The sequence below is a fragment of the Nycticebus coucang genome, chromosome 10, assembly GCF_027406575.1.
Source record: "Nycticebus coucang isolate mNycCou1 chromosome 10, mNycCou1.pri, whole genome shotgun sequence".
Lineage (NCBI taxonomy): Eukaryota > Metazoa > Chordata > Mammalia > Primates > Lorisidae > Nycticebus > Nycticebus coucang.
The window spans coordinates 60,062,221-60,081,700 of NC_069789.1; the positions used below are offsets into that span (position 1 = coordinate 60,062,221).

The following is a 19,480-nucleotide window of genomic DNA, read 5'->3' on the forward strand; positions in this document are numbered from 1 at the left end:
ATACACTTAAATGCTACGTAAGTGTTAGCTGCTGTTATTATTATTATCACCCTTGTATCATCTCCAAAAGTTAGCAAGGGACATTCCTTTCTACACAAGAAAGGGCAAAAAATCATATTCTTAAGCATAAAACAAACTCTATGTAAGTTCCTATATATGCAATTAGACCACACAGTTAAAAGAGAATGAATTAAAGTTAGGATTAGAAGAAAGGAAAAACGAAAAACAACAAGATGGGATTCCTATAGCTAACTCTCATAGCTAGTAAAGGAAGTTCAAGGGTTGCAGACTACGTTTTACCATAATGAAGTCACTGGCTGCTGAGGGTCCATCAAGTCTATTGTTAGCATGAGCAGAAAACCTGAGAAGACAGATTTAAGATCCGGATCTGACACTGACTCATGTTACCAAAGAACAGGTTAAGAATTTGTCTCAGTAATCAGTGTTCCCTGATTGTAAAGTGCTTTTCCATTAATTCATGTAACAAATATTTACTAAGGCCTGTACTATGCCAGACACAGTCCTTAGGGGAAGATGTAGGAATCAAAAATGATTAAGACTTTCCCATTTAGTGGTAGAAAGAGACATGTAAATGATACAATACAACAGAAATCATACTCTAAATGAAGAGATAAGTACAAAGTGCTCTAGTACAGAGTAAGATGTCACCATCTAGGGGAAACAGGAAACACCTCCCGGTATGGATATTATTTCTTCTTATAAAGGAGAATGAGTTAGCCTGCTGAAAAAGCAGCAATGAAGAGGGCCTGAAGCAAAAGGGACAGTATACACAAAAATTTGCAAGACAGAAGATGATAGTTTTTTTTTGTAGAGACAGAGTCTCACTTTATGGCCCTCGGTAGAGTGCCATGGCCTCACACAGCTCACAGCAACCTCCAATTCCTGGGCTTAAACAATTGTCTTGCCTCAGCCTCCCGAGTAGCTGGGACTACAGGCGCCCGCCACAACGCCCGGCTATTTTTTGGTTGCAGTTTGGCCAGGGCCGGGTTTGAACCCGCCACCATCGGTATATGGGGCCAGCGCCCTACCAACTGAGCCACAGGCGCTGCCCGAAGAGATAGTTTTTGAATGGTGAAAGTTAGGCATGCTTGTACTCTCAGATGGGGGGCATTCACAGAAATCTGAGTAGGGCTTCATTTACCATACTGAACTTTACCCTATAGGAGGAGGAGGAGTGGACAGGTAGGTTGGCAACTATAAAGGTTCCTGTACTCTATCCCATGATTTATTCTAAAGGCAACGGGGAGGTGTTGAGGTTTTTTTTTTTTTTTTTTTTTTTTGAGACAGAGTCTCAAGCTGTCACCCTGGGTAGAGTGCTGTAGCATCATAGCTCACAGCAAACTCCAACTCGGGCTCAAGTGATCCTCTTGCCTCAGTTTTCTATTTTCAGTAGAGACAGTCTCGCTTTTTTGCTCAGGCTGGTCTCGAACTCATGAGTTCAAGCAATCCACCAGCATTGGCCTCCCAGAGTGCTAGGATTATAGGCGTGAGCCACCACACCCTGCCTATTTTTTTTTCTATGTTTTTTTTTTTTTTTTTGAGACAGAGTCTCACTTTCTCATCCTTGGTAGAGTACTGTGCCACCATAGCTCACAGCAACCTCAAACTCTAAGGCTCAAGCAATTCTCTTGCTTCAGCCTCCGAAGTAGCTGGGACTACAGGCACCTGCCACAGCACTCGGCTATTTTTATTTATTTATTTATTTATTTTATTATTTTTTTTTTTTTGTAAAGACAGAGTCTCACTGTACCGCCCTCGGGTAGAGTGCCGTGGCGTCACACGGCTCACAGCAACCTCTAACTCTTGGGCTTACGCGATTCTCCTGCCTCAGCCTCCGGAGCAGCTGGGACTACAGGCGCACGCCACGATGCCCGGCTATTTTTTTGTTGCAGTTTGGCCGGGGCTGGGTTTGAACCCGCCACCCTCGGCATATGGGGCCGGCGCCCTACCCACTAAGCCACAGGCGCCGCCCTTTATTTTTTTTTTTTTGATTCAAGGTTTTTTTTCTCTTTCTTTTTTTTATTTTTATTTTTTATTAATTTTTTTATTGTTAAATCATAGCTGTGTACATTAGTGCAATCAACGGGGTACAATGTACTCAGCTATTTTTAGAGACGAGGTCTTGCTCTGGCTCAGGCTGGACTCGAACCTATGAGCTCAGGTAACCACCTGCCTCAGCCTCCCAAAGTGCTAGCGTTATAGGCATGAGTCACCATGCCCAACCTGTGTTAAGATTTTTAAACCAGAGAGTGATACTGTCAGAATTGTTTTTTGTTTTTTTAAACTTTATTCAAATTAATATGAGGGCACAAAATTTAGGTTATATTGTTCTCACTTTCAGGGTAAAGTTCCATTTGCAGAAGAGCCCCTCACCCAGGGGGCACGTTATACACCTGAATAATGTGCACCTTAGGTGAGAATTTGCTTCATGCTCTCCCTCCTTCTGCCATACGTCCTCCTCCCTCTCCCCAGAATTGTAATGGAATATTAAGATTGAACTGCTGGCAGAAAAAAAAAATGACAGACACCATTTAGGAAATTGTAATCCATGCTAGAGAGGATGAGGTCTTAAAGTAAGGTGTTGGCAGTGGAGAAATTGGGCAGGGGATGGATGTGAGAAGTATTCTTGTGGTAGAATAGACAGAACAGGGTGACTGATTAGAATGCCAATGGTGAGAAGGGATAACATGTTAAGAGCTTGGGACCCTGAGTGGATTGTGACGCTACTTAGACAAAACAGGGAATATAAGGAAGTCTTGGAAGTCTTTTCTATTTGATTCCCAACTAGTGCTAATTTCTCTTAAAGCCTAAGTGACTTACATCTAGGAACTATATCTGAGCAGCAAACTAGTATGTACTGCCACCCCTTTCCACATTAAATAATCCTAAAGTGAGCCCAGAGAAACCAGTGCCAACCAGCCCAACCTTACAGCTGTTCCCTGCCCCACAGTAAAGTCCTGATTGGGTCAGCGTCATGAGTACTGTGGCATGGCCCTGGCAAGGCATTCTTGTACAACAGCCCACACGACAGGGGAATTGAGGTTACAGTATAATGTCTCAGCTACAGCTGAAATCTCTTTAAAGTCACATATTTATGATAATAAAAGGTGACTTTACAACTCAAGAGGATGTCCCCAATTTCTCTTCTAAAATTGAATTCTTTGGAAAAGAAAAACAGTAAATTAAAAATATTTTGTTCGACTCATGTGGTATTATAAAAATAAAAATTTCATACAAAGAATTCTATATTTGAAATACCTTTTTAAAAATTAGAATATCTAGGGCGGTGCCTGTGGCTCAAGGAGTAGGGCACTGGCCTCATATACCAAGGGTGGCAGGTTCGAGCCCAACCCCAGCCAAAACTGCAAAAAAAAAAAAAAAAAAAATTATAATATCTGGCCAGGCATAGTGGCTTATGCCTGTAATCCTAGCATTCTGGGAGGCCACAATGGGTAGATTGCTTGAGCTCACGAGTTCAAGACCAGCCTGGGCAACAGTAAGACCCCGTCTCTAAAAAAAAGTAGCCAGATGTTGTGGTGGGCACCTGTAGTCCCAGCTACTTAGGAGGCTGAGGCAAGTGAATCGCTTGAACCCAAGAGTGTCAGGTTGCTGTCAGCTATGACACCACAGCAACAAAGTGAAACTCCGTCTTCAAAACAAAAAATCAGAATATCTGACAAGACCAGGGCCAGACTCCCAAAAAGTGACAATTTGATGGACTTGAATAGCAGTTGTGTATTTAGGACATAATGTGAGTATCTCCGTGCCCAAGAACCCACTGCTCTGTTGTGTTATACTGGGGCTACTTCATTAATTTACACTTCTGGCCCATTCTCTTTATTTTCCCATTTTCCCAAAATATTTTCTTATGAAAATGTTCAAACATACAGAAAAGTTGAAAGATTTTACTGTAAATACTCATGTACCCACAGGAGCTATAGTTTACCACTAACATCGTACTATATACTTACTTTATCATTTCATACATTCAACCCATCTCAGATATTAGTAATAATTTCTCCAAATACTTCATCATTCACATCACTAACTAGATAGAGCCCAATACTTGTTTACAGTATTATTTTTCTTTTGAAGTAAAACTTACATACAGCGAAAAGCATAAGTGTTAAGTATATACTGAGTTTTGACAAATGTCTACAACTGTTACCCATCATTATTGGTGTTTGAGTTGTATCCGAGGCATCTGATCCCTTGGAAAGAGAAATGTTTTTCTACATTGCTCTGACCTCAGCACTGCCCATGGCCAAGGAAATGCTGGCTATGAGCAGAAATGTAGTTGACCTCTCTTAAAGTAGCATCTTGTTTCTTTCGGGTTTAACAGTTCAAATCTGGGTAAAATCAATTTTATATTATATATCCGATAAATACAAAAGAGAGTCTTACTCACTAGTGTTTAAAACTTTAGAAATCTTAATAACTTGTTCTTTCCTGAAAGCATCAAACTTAATGATACAAGAAACGTGGCCTAGATAGAGTTCAACCTTCGGACTGCTAAGGGAAATGGAATGAATGATACAAAGCTATAAACACCACAAACATCTCTTGAGGTCACACATAGTAAAAGATAGATTCCACCCTCCCTGACTTGCTTAGTGGTAGTACTGAAGTAATACCTGATTTAGTTGGTAAAAGAAGGTATTCCTAAACCCAGGAAAAGATCAGGAATAGCAAGTAGGTAGAAACCTCATGTTCTAAAAGTATAATAATGGACAAGTGAAAACCTGAAAAAAGATACAACATTCACTGTTAAGGCAAAGACTTTCTACACTGCTTTATGGAAATAAAAATGAGAAATGCCCCTTATCTCCTCTGATGGTAAGTATTTACTTATCTGCAATCAAATCCAAGCCTCCTAGAGCATTGTGCTGGCAGTGCCTTCAGAATTCGGTGAAGCTTGCCAAGACAGGGAATTTCAGATGCTGTTGCAGAGGTGCCAAAGGTTAAGGAAAGAGTGTGTATTACCTTACTCTTTCAATCTGTCTCAACTGTCTCATTTACTAAGGGGCCTCAAGCCCAAATTCTGAGCAACTGTATATCTAGGACAGAGGTAGAGGACAAATTTCAGAATAGAAATTGGGGACATTACAAGATACTGTACAGGCAAAAGAGTCCAACTTTAATGTTACAGACCATCCCAATCTTTCCATTTTCCTGGCTGTAAGACAGAAAGCACCAAACTTAACCTTCCTTTTATTTCAGGGCTGAGGTGAGGACACATGAGATAACGAATATGAAAACAGACTTTTAAAAAGATAATTAGTACAAAAATCCAAGGATTGCTATTAACATATGATCTTCTTTGTATTATTTAATAAAACAAAATATACCGAGGCAGTTTACAGCACTGATTTAGAACAGAGGTTGGCAAACCTTCTCTGTGAATAGCCAAAGAGCTCAAGTATTGGGGGCTTTGCGGATTATTGTCTTCTTTTTTTTTTTTTTGTAGAGACAGAGTCTCACTTTATGGCCCTCGTAGAGTGCCGTGGCCTCACACAGCTCACAGCAACCTCCAACTCCTGGGCTTAGGCGATTCTCCTGCCTCAGCCTCCCGAGTAGCTGGGACTACAGGCGCCCACCACAACGCCCGGCTATTTTTTTGTTGCAGTTTGGCCAGGGCCGGGTTTGAACCCGCCACCCTCGGTATATGGGTCCGGCGCCCTTCCCGCTGAGCCACAGGCGCCGCCCGCGGATTATTGTCTTCAAAACACTCAACTCTAGCATCGTAATGTAAAAGCAACCACAGATAATACTAAATCAGTGAGTATAACTGTGTTCCAATAAATTTTATGGGCACTAAAATTCAAATCTTATGTAAGTTTCATACCTCACAAGATACTCTTCTTTTGATTTTTCAACTAGTTAAAAATACAAAACCATTTTTAGCTAACAGGCTATACAAAAACAAGTAGTGGGCTGGATTTAGCCTATGGGGTATAGTTTGCTGACCCTGATTTAGACCACTGGCCATAAAATTTCAATTTAAATGCCAGCTGTGAAACTTAATAGCTATATGACTTGAATACTTACTTACTTCTTTCTGTGGCAGTTACCTCATCTTTAAAATGAGAATAACAAAATATTCATCTCAGTATTGTTATAAAGATCACATGACTTTACATGGCAGTTGGAACAGTCCTTGACAACTAAATGTTCATGCTACTAGCTATTATAAACCATTCCCATAACAATTTCTTTTTTTTTTTTTTGAGACAGAGTCTCACTATGTCACCCTTGGAAGAGTGCTGTGGCGTCATAGCTCATAGCAACCTCCAACTCTCGGGCTTAAGCAATTCTCTTGCCTCAGCCTCCCAAGTAGCTGGGACTTACCAGCACCTGCCACAACACCCCAGCCATTTTGTTGTCTTTCTTTTGCAGTTGTCATTGTTGGTTAGCTGGCCGGGCCTGGCTTGACCCCTCCAGCCTCGGTATATGTGGCTGGAGCCATAACCAGTGTGCTACGGGTGCCGAGCCCCCCCCCCCATAACAATTTCCAACAATTCTCCACCTGTACCATGCTTTAATATGCCTCCAAACATTTCTACACATTTATACATGCTACTTCCTCTGCCTGGAATGCACTTTCCTGCTTAGTGCTTCTACATGGTCTCAAAGACTTACTCTAAACATCACTTTCTCTTTGAAGCCTGCCTTGATTGTTTCTTCTTTCCTAGCACATACTAGCCATTGTGACCTATAACCAATCACCTATTGCAGTTTATTGCATTTTAATGTAGTTATTTTTAACAGGTCAAATTCCCAGCAAGTGTCCTCCTATGCAAATACTATATATAACTCACTAATTATATCCCCAGGACCTAGAATAGGGCTCTACACACAGAATGTATATTTTTGCTTAATGGTAACATTAACAACATAAACCAACTTAATATATTAATAACTAGGATAGAATTAAATTCATAAACATGAATATAATTAAATATAAAAATAATATTCTATTTTTTATTAAAATCAATCATGTTAATATACATCCCCAGAACATCCAGAATTTCTCTTGGTGCTATATTATTTGGTAACAGACATCTTAGGATCCACACATTGATAACCTTATCAGCTTTTGGTAATTCAAAAGCCCAACTTAATTTACACAAAATAATCTGTTTAGTGAGAGAAAGAAGTTTCCACTAGTATAACAATGTATATTAGCAAAAAGCAAGAAGTTAATAGAACGAAGCTCTCTTCTGATCCGGTTCTTAAACTCTTAAGGAAATAGCCAATGATCAAAGGCTTTACCAAGGCCTCTGAATGAAATATGTTTTTGCAGTTAATCAGGATCCTAACTAAAACAGAGTTACTTGGGCAACCTAAGACACCACCCTTGCTACTGTAACCCTGCCAGGGGTGTTCTGCCCCTCTGCTTAGACCCCTGCCAGGCAAGCTATGATACTGTGCCCAATTGATCCTGTGCCAGACACAACAATCCCTTTGACAGAAGGTTCCTTGTATCTGTTAATACTGAGGTAGCCAGCATGCCTGGCATACTATCTCCTAAAAAATCCAAGCTGATTTGGGAGAACAGGTTAAAGGAGGAAGGAACTTCAATAACTAAATTGTAAACTTTTTCTGAAAGGCAATTTAATGTCACCAAAATCAGTCAAATGCTATAACAACTATAAAGACAGTCCAGTGAAGATTCAGATCAAAGTCTACCAGGTGACACTAACATAACAGTAAGGATGAAGAAGGAGCTTTTCATTTTCCAAGTTAATGTCATATTTATAAAATCCCAGCTAGTTGCTATGAAAATGACATGAGAATTGGTTTGTCCTTGGGTTTTTTAATGTGGGTGCGTATTTATATAATGATTCACTGGCTGAAAATTATCAGTTTCTCCAGAGGTTCATTTCCCTCTTTCAGGGCATGTGATCATATACCATAAGAATATACCAAATCTAAGAACAGAAAACTCAGATGACAGAAAATATTTCTGTTAGGACTATGCTATATTCTTATACGTGTCAATTGTTATTACCACTACTACTATTATTATCATTTTCTTCAGTGCCAGGAAATGGCTTTGTTTACAGTATTTGAATGTTGCTGAAATTGGACATTGTTGTGATTGCTAATTCATAAGACAGTAATTTTGGACACATAATATCAAAAACTTTTTAAATTCCAATAATTTATTACTGTAATATATCGGGTCAAAGGAGTTGGGTTTTGTTGTATTTTAGAGTTTAATTAATTTTTTTTTTTTTTTTGACCGGGGCTGGATTTGAACCCACCACCTCCAGTATATGGGGCCGGTGCCCTACTCCTTTGAGCCACAGGCACCACCCTAGAGTTTAATTAACTTTAATGGAATAACACACTATAAGTAAATTATAATGCCACTCTTTCTTCCAAAATACTCAAATTTTAAATATATTCTCAAAAGACTTTTGGTCTTTCCAAAAGTCCTTTAAGGAAGAGAAAGATTGGTGAATAATGATAATAATGATGGTTATTACCATCATTAGTAGTCAATATTTTTGTGCGGATTATTTTAAGCTGGTCATGAAGAAAGAGCTGGGAGGAGAGTGAAAAAAGGGGCCTAGATGCAAGCTTTGAAAAAATCCATCATTTAAAAACCACAGAAAAAGATAAGCAAACAAAAGAGGTATAACCACAGAAAAAAGAAAAAGAAATTTATCATAGATGCCACAGGATGAAAAAGTTTCAAAAAAGAGAATGGTTGCTGTTGCTCAGAGTCAAGTAACCCCAAGAATGGAAAGGTCAGAATTAGCAATGTGAAGTGTCTCAATGCAGTAATGAGGCAAAGATGAGATAGGAACAGAATGAAAGGCGAGAGGAAATGAAGCATTGATAGGTCTTAAAAAATATGGCTAAGAAAGGATGAAAGAGACAGGATATATAACTAGAGGCCAGGGAAAGGCCACAGGAATTTTGTTACTGTAAAATTTCAGAAGAGACCCAAGCACGTTTAATTACATTTGGAAGTGTCCACATTGAAAGAAGGGTTAGAGAGAGAGATTGCATAGTGTGAGGTTACTGAGAAAGGTTCCAAAACAAAGGTGGAAAGTTTAGCCTTAAATGGAAGAAACATCTCCACCATTGCAATAGGAGGGAAGGAAAAAAGAAAGCCTTAGATATAGAGTGGTTTAGAGATGAAAAATTTTAAAAATTCTCAGCTAATTTCTTTGTTTTCTGTCTTATCTGTGAAGTAGTAGTAGATATAGGTAGCAAGTGGTAAAGCAGTATCATTTAATACTCATTAAGTACTTACTACATATGGGTAAAGCACTGTCCCATATTCACTTAATCCTCCTAGCAAGCTAGTAAGATAGACAATGTTATTATTTTCATTTTTAGAAAGTTAAGTAACTTGCCCAAGATCACATGGCTAAAAACTAAGAAGCCACCATTCATATCCAATCAGTCTGGCTCCAGAGCCTAATTCTGAACCATTTAATTGTACCAGCTCTGAATTTAGCAACCTACAAATCACTAGCAATTTTTACAAGTCTCAAGTTAAAACTCTTTTTAAAAATCTTTTTTGTGTAACTCAGAGATATCATTTTCTTAAAAATAATAAGAAAATTGGCAGTGCCTGTTGCTCAGTGGGTAGGGCACTGGCCCCATATACCAAGGGTGGCAGGTTCAAACCTGGCCCCGGCCAAACTGCAACAACAAAAAAATTGCTGGGCGTTCTGGTGGGCTCCTGTAGTCCCAACTACTCGGGAGACTGAGGCAAGAGAATTGCTTAAGCCCAGGAGTTGGAGGTTGCTGTGAGCTGTGATGTCATCGCACTCTACCGAGGCGATAAAGTGAGACTGTCTCTAAAATGATAATAATAAAATTAAAGTTTATTTTGGTGCAGTGATGGAGACAAAAGCCAGATGAAAGTGGGTTCTGGAGTGAAAAGCAAAGCAGCAGGAGGTGATAACATTTGTTGAAAAAAAGGGAAGAAGTAGGATGGTCAGAAGGGTGAAGAGAGTAGAGAAGTATGAAATGATTTTCATTTTGGAGAAAGGAGGGTAAGTTGATCAGGGGGACACATGTTTCCAAACAATGGTAAAGAATTATTTGAATTTGGTGACCATGAATGTAAGTGGTAAAAATATGTACTATTTTGTGACTTTTAGGCACTTAGGCATAACCACAGAGAAACAGAGTTGGGTTTATCCAGACAAGACCCTGCCAGATTAAAAAATTCAAAAATTTCAGAGAGGCAAAGTAATCTAATAACATAAGTGTGTACACACACACACACACACACATATGTTTTAAGACAGAGTCTCACTTTGTCACCCTCGGTAGAGTGCTCAAACTCTTGGGCTTAAGCGATTCACATGCCTCAACCTCCCAGGTAGCTGGGACTATAGGCGCCCGCCACAGCACCCAGCTATATTTAGAGATAAGGTCTTGCTCTGGCTCAGTATGATTTCCCACTCGTGAGCTCAGGCAATCCACCTGCTTCGGCCTCCCAGAGTGCTAGGATTATAGGCTTGAGCCACCACACCTAGCCATAAGAGTATATTTTTATTGCAAGAGTAAAAGAATATGGAAATCTAACCATCTACAGTCAGGAATACATCCTTCTAACATGTCCAGATACTTCTGTGCTTATATATGGATATATTTTTCATATTATCTTTTAGAATTTTTAAAAGCATAAATGGGGACATACTATATTTTCTGTGAGTTTTTCTTTTTATTTATGATATTTTTATAGACCTTACATGTTTGTGTAAAGCTATTTAGGTTACTTCTTATGGTCACAACTGAAAAAGATTTCCATACTGTAAATAGTTAATGTAGTTCATCATTCCCTTACTTATAAATAGGTTTTTATAAGTTTTTTTCCCCTAATTCTGGTTACTATAAACAATGAACAAAAGAAGATTTCTGTATATATATCATTCTACACATGTACTAGTTTAAGAAAAGAAATAAAATTTGGGGATCAAATTATTTTTATAAATTCTGCCAAACTGCTTTTGGGCTTTACCCATTTGAAAGACAGTTAAGAGTGCCCATTTCCCAAATTCCATATCAAATGTACACTTGGCATAACTTTTTTTTTTTTTTTTTGAAGAGACAAGTTTCACTTTATCGCCCTCGGTAGAGTGCCATGGCGTCACACAGCTCACAGCAACCTCCAACTCCTGGGCTTAGGCAATTCTCCTGCCTCAGCCTCCCGAGTAGCTGGGACTACAGGTGCCCACCACAACGCCCAGCTAACTAATTTTTTAATGTCTGTTAAAGTACTGAACAAAAAAAATTAGTGTTTCAATTTTCATTTAATAAAATAGAGAAGTTTCTTGTGTTTTTGAAATTTTTAGAAAGTGTTAACATAGCTTTATCTAAGATATAATTCACATACCATACATCTAATTATATAATTCAGTAGTACACATAGTTTCTAGGCTTTTTATTTTTTTTAGATAGTGACAGGTGAAAACATCACCACAGCCAATTTTAGAAAATTTCCATCATCTCAAAGACTGTACCCACTAGCTATTGCTCCCCACTCTTCCCTACTCTACAGATTTCCCTATTCTGAACTTTCATATAGCATATGTTTTTAAGGTTCATCTAATTTTTTGCATGTATTAGTATTTCATCCTTTGGATGGCTGAATAGTATTCTACTGTATGAACATATTACATTTTAGTCATCCATAAGTTGATAAGACATTTGGATTGTTTCCCCCTTCTGGCTATTATGAATAATGCCACTATAAACATTTGTGTATAAGGCTGTATATGAGCATATATTTTCATTTATCTTAGGTATATACCTAGGAGTAGAATTGCTGGGTTATATGATAACTCTATGTTCAGTTATTTGAGGAATTGCCAGACCATTTCTCAGTGGCTATACCATCTTACATTACTACCAAAAGTATAGGAGAACTCCAATTTTTCCACACCCTTGCCAACACTTATTATTTGCCTCTTTAATTCTAGTGGGTATAACATGGTGCCCCTCTGTGATTTTCACTGCATTTTTTTTTTGGCTGGGGCTGGGTTTGAACCCACCACCTCCGGCATATGGGGTCAGCGCCCTACCCCTTTGAGCCACAGGCGCCACCCTTCACTGCATTTTTTTGATGACTATTGATGTCAAGCATCTTTTCTTTTTCTTTTTTTTTTTTTTGTTGCAGTTTGGCCGGGGCTGGGTTTGAACCCGCCACCTTCGGTATATTTGGCTGGCAATGTCAAGCATCTTTTCATGAGCTTACTGGCTATCTGTATACCTTCCTTACAGACATGTCTATTTAGATAGCTTGCCCATTTTTATGCTCTACTGACTGAGCTAGCCAGGCAACCTATTGCCCATTTTTAAATTGGAATATTTGTCTTTTTATTATCAAGTTGTAAGAGTTCCTTATATATGTAAGTTATAATGCAATAACTTATGATGCAAGTTATTTATTAAATATACAATTTACAAACATTTTACCTCAGGGCAGAGCCTGTGGCTCAGTGAGTAGGGCACCGGCCCCATATACCAAGGGTGGCGGATTCAAACCCTGCCCCAGCCAAACTGCAACAAAAAATAGCCGGCATTGTGGCGGGCCCCTGTGGTCCCAGCTACTCAGGAGGCTGAGGCAAGAGAATCACCTAAGCCCGAGAGCTGGAGGTTGCTGTGAGCTGGGCTGTCACAGCACTCTACTGAGGGCGACAAAGTGAAACTCTGTCTCTAAAAAAAAAAAAGAAAAGAAAAAGAAAAAACATTTTATCTCACCCTATGGGTTATCTTATCACTTTCTTGATAGTAGCCTTTCAAGAATTTTAAAGCTTTTAATTTTGATTAGTTGAAATTATTTATTTTTTCTTTTACTGCTCATGCTTGTGATGACATATTTAAGTACCTTTGCTAAATCATGGAGTCAGTCTGATGGCTCATCAGTAAAAATAAATAAGTAAATAAATAAAACCAAGGACATGGAAAATATTACCTCCAATGTTTTCTTCCAAAAGTTTTATAGTTTTAGCTTTTACATTTAGGTCTTTGATCTATTTTGAATTCATTTTTATGTGGTATGAGGTAAGGGTGACATTTCATTCTTTTGTATGAGACTGTCTAGCTGGCCTAGTACAATTTGTTGAAAAGACTATTCTTTCCCCATTTGATGATCTTGGCATCTTTGTCAAAAATCAGTTAGCCCATAGTTGTATGGATTTGTTTCTGGACTCTCAACCCTATTCCATTGATCTATATGCCAACCTTCATGCCAATATCACACTGTCATGTTTACCACTGCTTTGTAGTTTGAAATCAGCAAGTATGAGTCTTCTTACTTTATTCTTCCTTTGAGGATTATTTTGGCTATTCTGGGTCCCTTGCAATTCCATATGGACATTATCCATGTGTTTATTAACTATATAAGTAATTGTCCATTTGTAGACTTTCCCCATTTTTATTTGTTTATATATATATATTTCTTTTTAGAGACAGAGTCTCACTTTGTCACCCTCGGTAGAGTGCTGTGTTGTCACAGCTCACAGCAACCTCCAGCTCTTGGGCTTAGGCAATTCTCTTGCCTCAGCCTCCCAAGTAGCTAGGACTACAGGCGCCTGCCACAGTGCCCGGCTATTTTTTGTTGCAGTTTGGTCGGGGCCGGGTTTGAAGCCCCCACCCTCAGTATATGGGGCTGGTGCCCTACTCACTCAGCCACAGGTGCCGCTCCCCATTTTTATTTTAGATGGGCACATTTTTTTTTTCGAAACTGTTTATATGTGTTTAATGTTACTGAGTGTTCTTGTTTTTTTACTGTTGGGGATTCATTGAGGGCACAATAAGCCAGGTTACACTGATTGCATTTGTTAGGTAAAGTCCCTCTTGCAATCATGTCTTGCCCTCAGAAGGTGCCCCAGAAGGCACACAGCAAGGCCCCGCCCCCCTCCATCCCTCTCTCTGCTTTTCCTCCCCCCCCATGACCTTAATTGTCATTAATTGTCCTCATATCAAAATTGAGTACATAGGATTCATGCTTCTCCATTCTTGTGATGCTTTACTAAGAATAATGTCTTCCACTTCCATCCAGGTTAATACGAAGGATGTAAAGTCTCCATTTTTTTTTTTTTTTAATTTCAGTGTGCTTGTTCATTCTTCTTTGTTTGAAGTACTCCTTTTTTATTGATTTTCTTCTTTCTCCTGCGGTGCTGGCTGTTTTTGATGTTGTTAGTAGAGACGGGGTCTTACTCTGGCTGACTGCTGCTCATATGGGTCTTGAACCTCTGAGCTCAGGCAATCCACCCGCCTCAGCCTCCCACAGCGATGGGACTACAGGCTTGAGCCACCACGCCTGGCCAGTCTCCATTTTTTTTAAATAGCTGAATAGTATTCCATGGTATACATATACCACAGCTTGTTAATCCATTCCTGGGTTGGTGGGCATTTAGGCTGTTTCCACATTTTGGCGATTGTAAACTGAGCTGCAATAAACAGTCTAGTACAGGTGTCCTTATGATAAAAGGATTTTTTTCCTTCTGGGTACATGCCCAGTAATGGGATTACAGGATCAAATGGGAGGTCTAGCTTGAGTGCTTTGAGGTTTCTCCATACTTCCTTCCAGAAAGGTTGTACTAGTTTGCAGTCCCACCAGCAGTGTAAAAGTGTTCCCTTCTCTCCACATCCACGCCAGCATCTGCAGTTTTGAGATTTTGTGATGTGGGCCATTCTCACTGGGGTTAGACGGTATCTCAGGGTGGTTTTGATTTGCATTTCTCTAATACATAGGGATGATGAACATTTTTTCATATGTTAGCCATTCATCTGTCTTCTTTAGAGAAGGTTCTATTCATGTCTCTTGTCCATTGATATATGGGATTGTTGGCTTTTTTCATGTGGATTGAGTTCTCTATAGATCCTAGTTATCAAGCTTTTGTCTGATTGAAAATATGCAAATATCCTTTCCCATTGTGTAGGTTGTCTCTTTGCTTTGGTTGTCTCCTTGGCTGTACAGAAGCTTTTCAGTTTAATGAAGTCCCATTTATTTTGTTGTTGTTGCAATTGCCATGGCAGTCTTCTTCATGAAGTCTTTCCCCAGGCCAATATCTTCCAGTGTTTTTCCTATGCTTTCTTGGAGGATTTTTATTGTTTCATGCCTTAAATTTAAGTCCTTTATCCATCTTGAATCAATTTTTGTGAGTGGGGAAAGCTGTGGGTCCAGTTTCAGTCTTTTACATGTGGATATCCAGTTCTCCCAACACCATTTATTGAATAGGGAGTCTTTCCCCCAAGGTATGTTCTTGTTTGGTTTATCAAAGATTAGGTGGTTGTTAAGATGTTAGTTTCATTTCTTGGTTTTCTATTCAATTACAAGTGTCTATGTCTCTATTTTTGTGCCAGTACCATGCTGTCTTGACCAGTATGGCTCTGTAATACAGACTAAAATCTGAGATGGTGATGCCCCCAGCTTTATTTTTATTACTAAGAACTGCGTTAGCTACATGGGTTTTTTTCTGGTTCCATACAAAACACAGAATCATTTTTTCCAAATCTTGAAAGTATGATGTTGGTATTTTGATAGGAATGGCATTGAATAGGTAGATTGTTTTGGGAAGTATAGACATTTTTTTTTTTTTGTAGAGACAGAGTCTCACTTTATAGCCCTCAGTAGAGTGCCGTGGCCTCACACAGCTCACAGCAACCTCCAACTCCTGGGCTCAAGCGATTCTCCTGCCTCAGCCTCCCCAGTAGCTGGGACTACAGGCACCCGCCACAATGCCCGGCTTTTGGTTGCAGTTTGGTCGGGGTCGGGTTTGAACTCGCCACCTTCAGTATATGGGGCCGGCGCCTTACCAGCTGAGCCACAGGCGCCGCCTGGGAAGTATAGACATTTTAACAACGTTGATTCTGCCCATGCATGAGCATGGTGTGTTTTTCCATTTGTTAAAATCCTCTGCTATTTCCTTTCTGAGGATTTCATAATTTTCTTTATAGAGGTCCTTCACCTCTTTCGTTAGGTATATTCCTAGGTATTTCATTTTCTTTGAAACTATGGTGAAGGGAGTTGTGTCCTTAATTAGCTTCCCTTCTTCACTGTTATTGGCGTACACAAAGGCTACTGACTTGTGGACACTGTTTTATAACCTGAAACATTACTGTATTTTTTGATGACTTCTAGGAGTCTTGTGGTTGAGTCTTTGGGGTTCTCTAAGTATAACATCATGTCATCAGCAAAGAGGAAGAGTTTGACCTCCTCTGCTCCCATTTGGATTCCCTTTATTTCCTTGTCTTGCCTAATTTTATTGGCTGGAACTTCCAGCACTATGTTGAATAGTAAAGGTGACAGAGGACAACCTTGTCTGGTTCCAGTTCTAAAAGGAAAAGCTTTCAGTTTTACTCCACTCAGTAAAATATTAGCTGTGGGTTTGTCATAGATAGCTTCAATCAGTTTTAGAAATGTGCCACCTATGCCTATACTCTACAGTGTTCTAATTAGAAAAGGATGCTGGATTTTATCAAATGCTTTTACTGCATCTATTGAGAGGATCATATGATCTTTATTTTTGTCTCTGTTAATAGGTGGATAACGTTTATGGACTTGCGTATATTAAACCAGCCTTGCATCCCTGGGATGAAGCCTACTTGATCATGATGAATGACTTTTTTGATGATAAGCTGTAATCTATTGGCTAGGATTTTGTTGAGAATTTTTACATCTATATTCATGAGTGAGATTGGTCTGAAATTCTCCTTTTTGGTTGGGTCTTTTCCTGGTTTTGGTATCAGAGTGATGTTTGCTTCATAGAATGTGTTGGGGAAGATTCCTTCTTCCTCAATTTTTTGGAATAATTTCTGCAATACAGGAATAAGCTCTTCCTTGAAGGTTTGATAGAATTCTGGAGTGAAGCCGTCTGGACCAGGGCATTTTTTGGTTGGAAGATTTTTTATTGTTTCTTTAATCTCAGTGCTTGAAATTGGTCTGTTCAGGAGCTCTATTTCTTCCTGGCTAAGTCTAGGGAGAGGGTGTGATTCCAAATATTGATTAGATGGGCACTTTTTTTAATTGCCTATATAGGGTGTCCATAATGGAGCTTGTTACTCTGGATATTAAGCCTTTGATCATAAAATTACTTTGTCTTTTGACTTTTTTTTTCAAGTTAAACAACAATTGTAACCAAAACTTTAATCTGAAAGATTCTCACAAAACATATTACAAATGACAGCATAAAAAAAAAAATCTTGCACAGTAACTCAAAGTTCGGCTCTACAATGTACCCTTAAACTGGCAGGACATTGGTATTTTGATATATAACTATTACATAAGGAACTTATGGACCTAAAGTAAAGGGAAACTTTCTTAGAATTTATCAGATTCTACAGTAAGTAGGCAATCTCTGCCCAGGGTGAAAACCAGTTGGATTTTTCATAAACCTCTAATTTAGTACAATGATGTAGCTGCTGGGTTGTTTCACAGCAGCTTTATAAAGACTGCTTGTTCAACTATAGTTGCATACACTATCTCAGACATGGGGGAAAAGTAAATCTTCATTCAATTTTTGCCAGTTTTGTTTCTATATATAAAAAAAAAACATCACACTTTAGCTGGGCAGGATTTAGAGGTTTATTATCAGTCTATGCAAAACTAAAATTCAAGGCAAATTCAATTTTGCTTAAGGGAACATTGTAAAGTAACAATTCTTGGTATTACATGCCTCATATGATCCATTTCAAACCATAGAGAATTATACTTTTTGTGTCACTGTTCTAAGAGACAAACAAATTTGAACAGCTAAAACATCTTAAAAATGCACCAAGCTTATGAGGTCTCAAACAAAACTTGAAATTTCTGAACATACTCCTGTCACATGAAGTTATCTCCTGTACACCACTTCTCTTGCAAACTGGTCTTCTATTTCCTTTCATTTGACCTAGATCAGCTTCAAGGCCTAGAGAAGGGCTTATGATTTCTCTTCCGAGACAGTGATCTCCCTCTTATCCTGTCTCTGGAAAGGGACCTGCTCCAGCTGCGAGAGAAGCTTCTCCTCCTTAGAGATCTGCAATGGGGTGGAGGACTCCTACGATAATCATTTTGGGGGCGAAGACCCCAAGTTGGGGGTGGGCCACGATTTCTACTTCTTTTTTCACCATTGGACAGTTCCACTCTCACAGGGCAGCCACACAGTGTCCTTCCATCCAGCTCTTGGACAGGATCAGCTGCATCTCTAGGATCTTCAAATTCAACAAAAGCAAACCTGGGAGGGTGCTTCGGAGTGGTCCATAATAGCCAAAGCCCATTCCAATTCAGTCTTATTGCCATTGTTTCCAAGATTATCTACATAAACCTTACAGTCCAACGGACAGGAATCACAATGCATTTCAAAATCTAGAGTTAAAGTGAGGAGGCTCAAGTCCTCACGCTCAGATAGACTGTCCTGCTTCTGGCTCCCTTCTGGCTGGACTCCCACTGTTGCTCCACCTTACCCAGGGTCCACAAAATGGCCTCTTTTGACTTTTTAAATGATGTCTTTTTACAATGTTATACAGAAGTTCTTAGTTTCACTTTGCTCTGGAAGCCCTTTCCCTCCCACTTCTTCCTTGTCTCCTAGTTATAAAAATATTCACCTGTATTTCCTTCTAAAAATTAGTATATATATATTTTTAAAGATAGACTCTAACTCTGTCACCCTGGATAGAGTGCTGTGACATCACAGCTCACAGCAAATTCAAACTCCTGGGCTCAAGTGTTCTCTTGCATCAGCCTCCTGAGAAACTGGGGCTACAGGCACTTTCCACAACACTACGCTAGTTTTTTTATTTTTAGTAGAGACGGGGTCTCACTCTTGTTCAGGTTGGTCTTGAACCTATGAGATCAAGCAACCCACCTGCCTGGGCTTCCTAGAGTGCTAGGATTAAAGACATGAGCCACTGTGCCCAGCCTAAAAATTAGTATGTTTTAAAAATATGTATTTTATATATATATACATCACTATTTGACTCTTTGAAACTTATTTTTGTGGGCGGTAAGAGTTAGAGGGTCTCATTTTTTCCCCTAAGAACAAATTTTCCTAACACCATTTTTATTCCATTAATTTGAAATGTCATATTTATCAGAATTAAATTCCCATCTGTACTTGGGTCTGTTTCTGGAGCCTCTATTCTTTTCATTGATCTACTTGTCTATTTCTATATCAATACTATAAGATTCTAATTATTTTATAATGTTTGGACATCTGGTAGGTCAAGACCCACCTCATTGAGCTTTGGGGGACTGTCTTGGCTATTTATACAGATTGATTCTTTCAGATGAACTTTAGAATTAGCTTGCCAAATTTCCATGGAAATTCTGAGTAGGGTTACATTGATTGTACAATAAAAACAAAGATTACAAATACTATGCAGCCTACTATGTGCCAGAAATGGTTTTAAGACTTTCATGTCTTGGACAGCACCACAGGCTCAGTGGGTAGGGCGCCAGCCCCATCCATATACTGGGGTGGCAGGTTCGAACTTGACC

General features: G+C 39.1%; 1 protein-coding gene and 1 pseudogene across 11 annotated transcripts in view; both read right to left on the reverse strand.

Moving 5' to 3' along the window:
• PPP1R12B (protein phosphatase 1 regulatory subunit 12B) overlaps positions 1-19,480 on the reverse strand; it is a 267,914-nt gene that overhangs the window by 203,719 nt on the left and 44,715 nt on the right. The gene's annotated exons all lie outside the window — the stretch shown is intronic.
• Positions 17,277-18,360, reverse strand: LOC128595491 (serine/arginine-rich splicing factor 3-like; annotated as a pseudogene). Its single transcript, XR_008382942.1, has one exon. The product of XR_008382942.1 is annotated as a serine/arginine-rich splicing factor 3-like (transcript).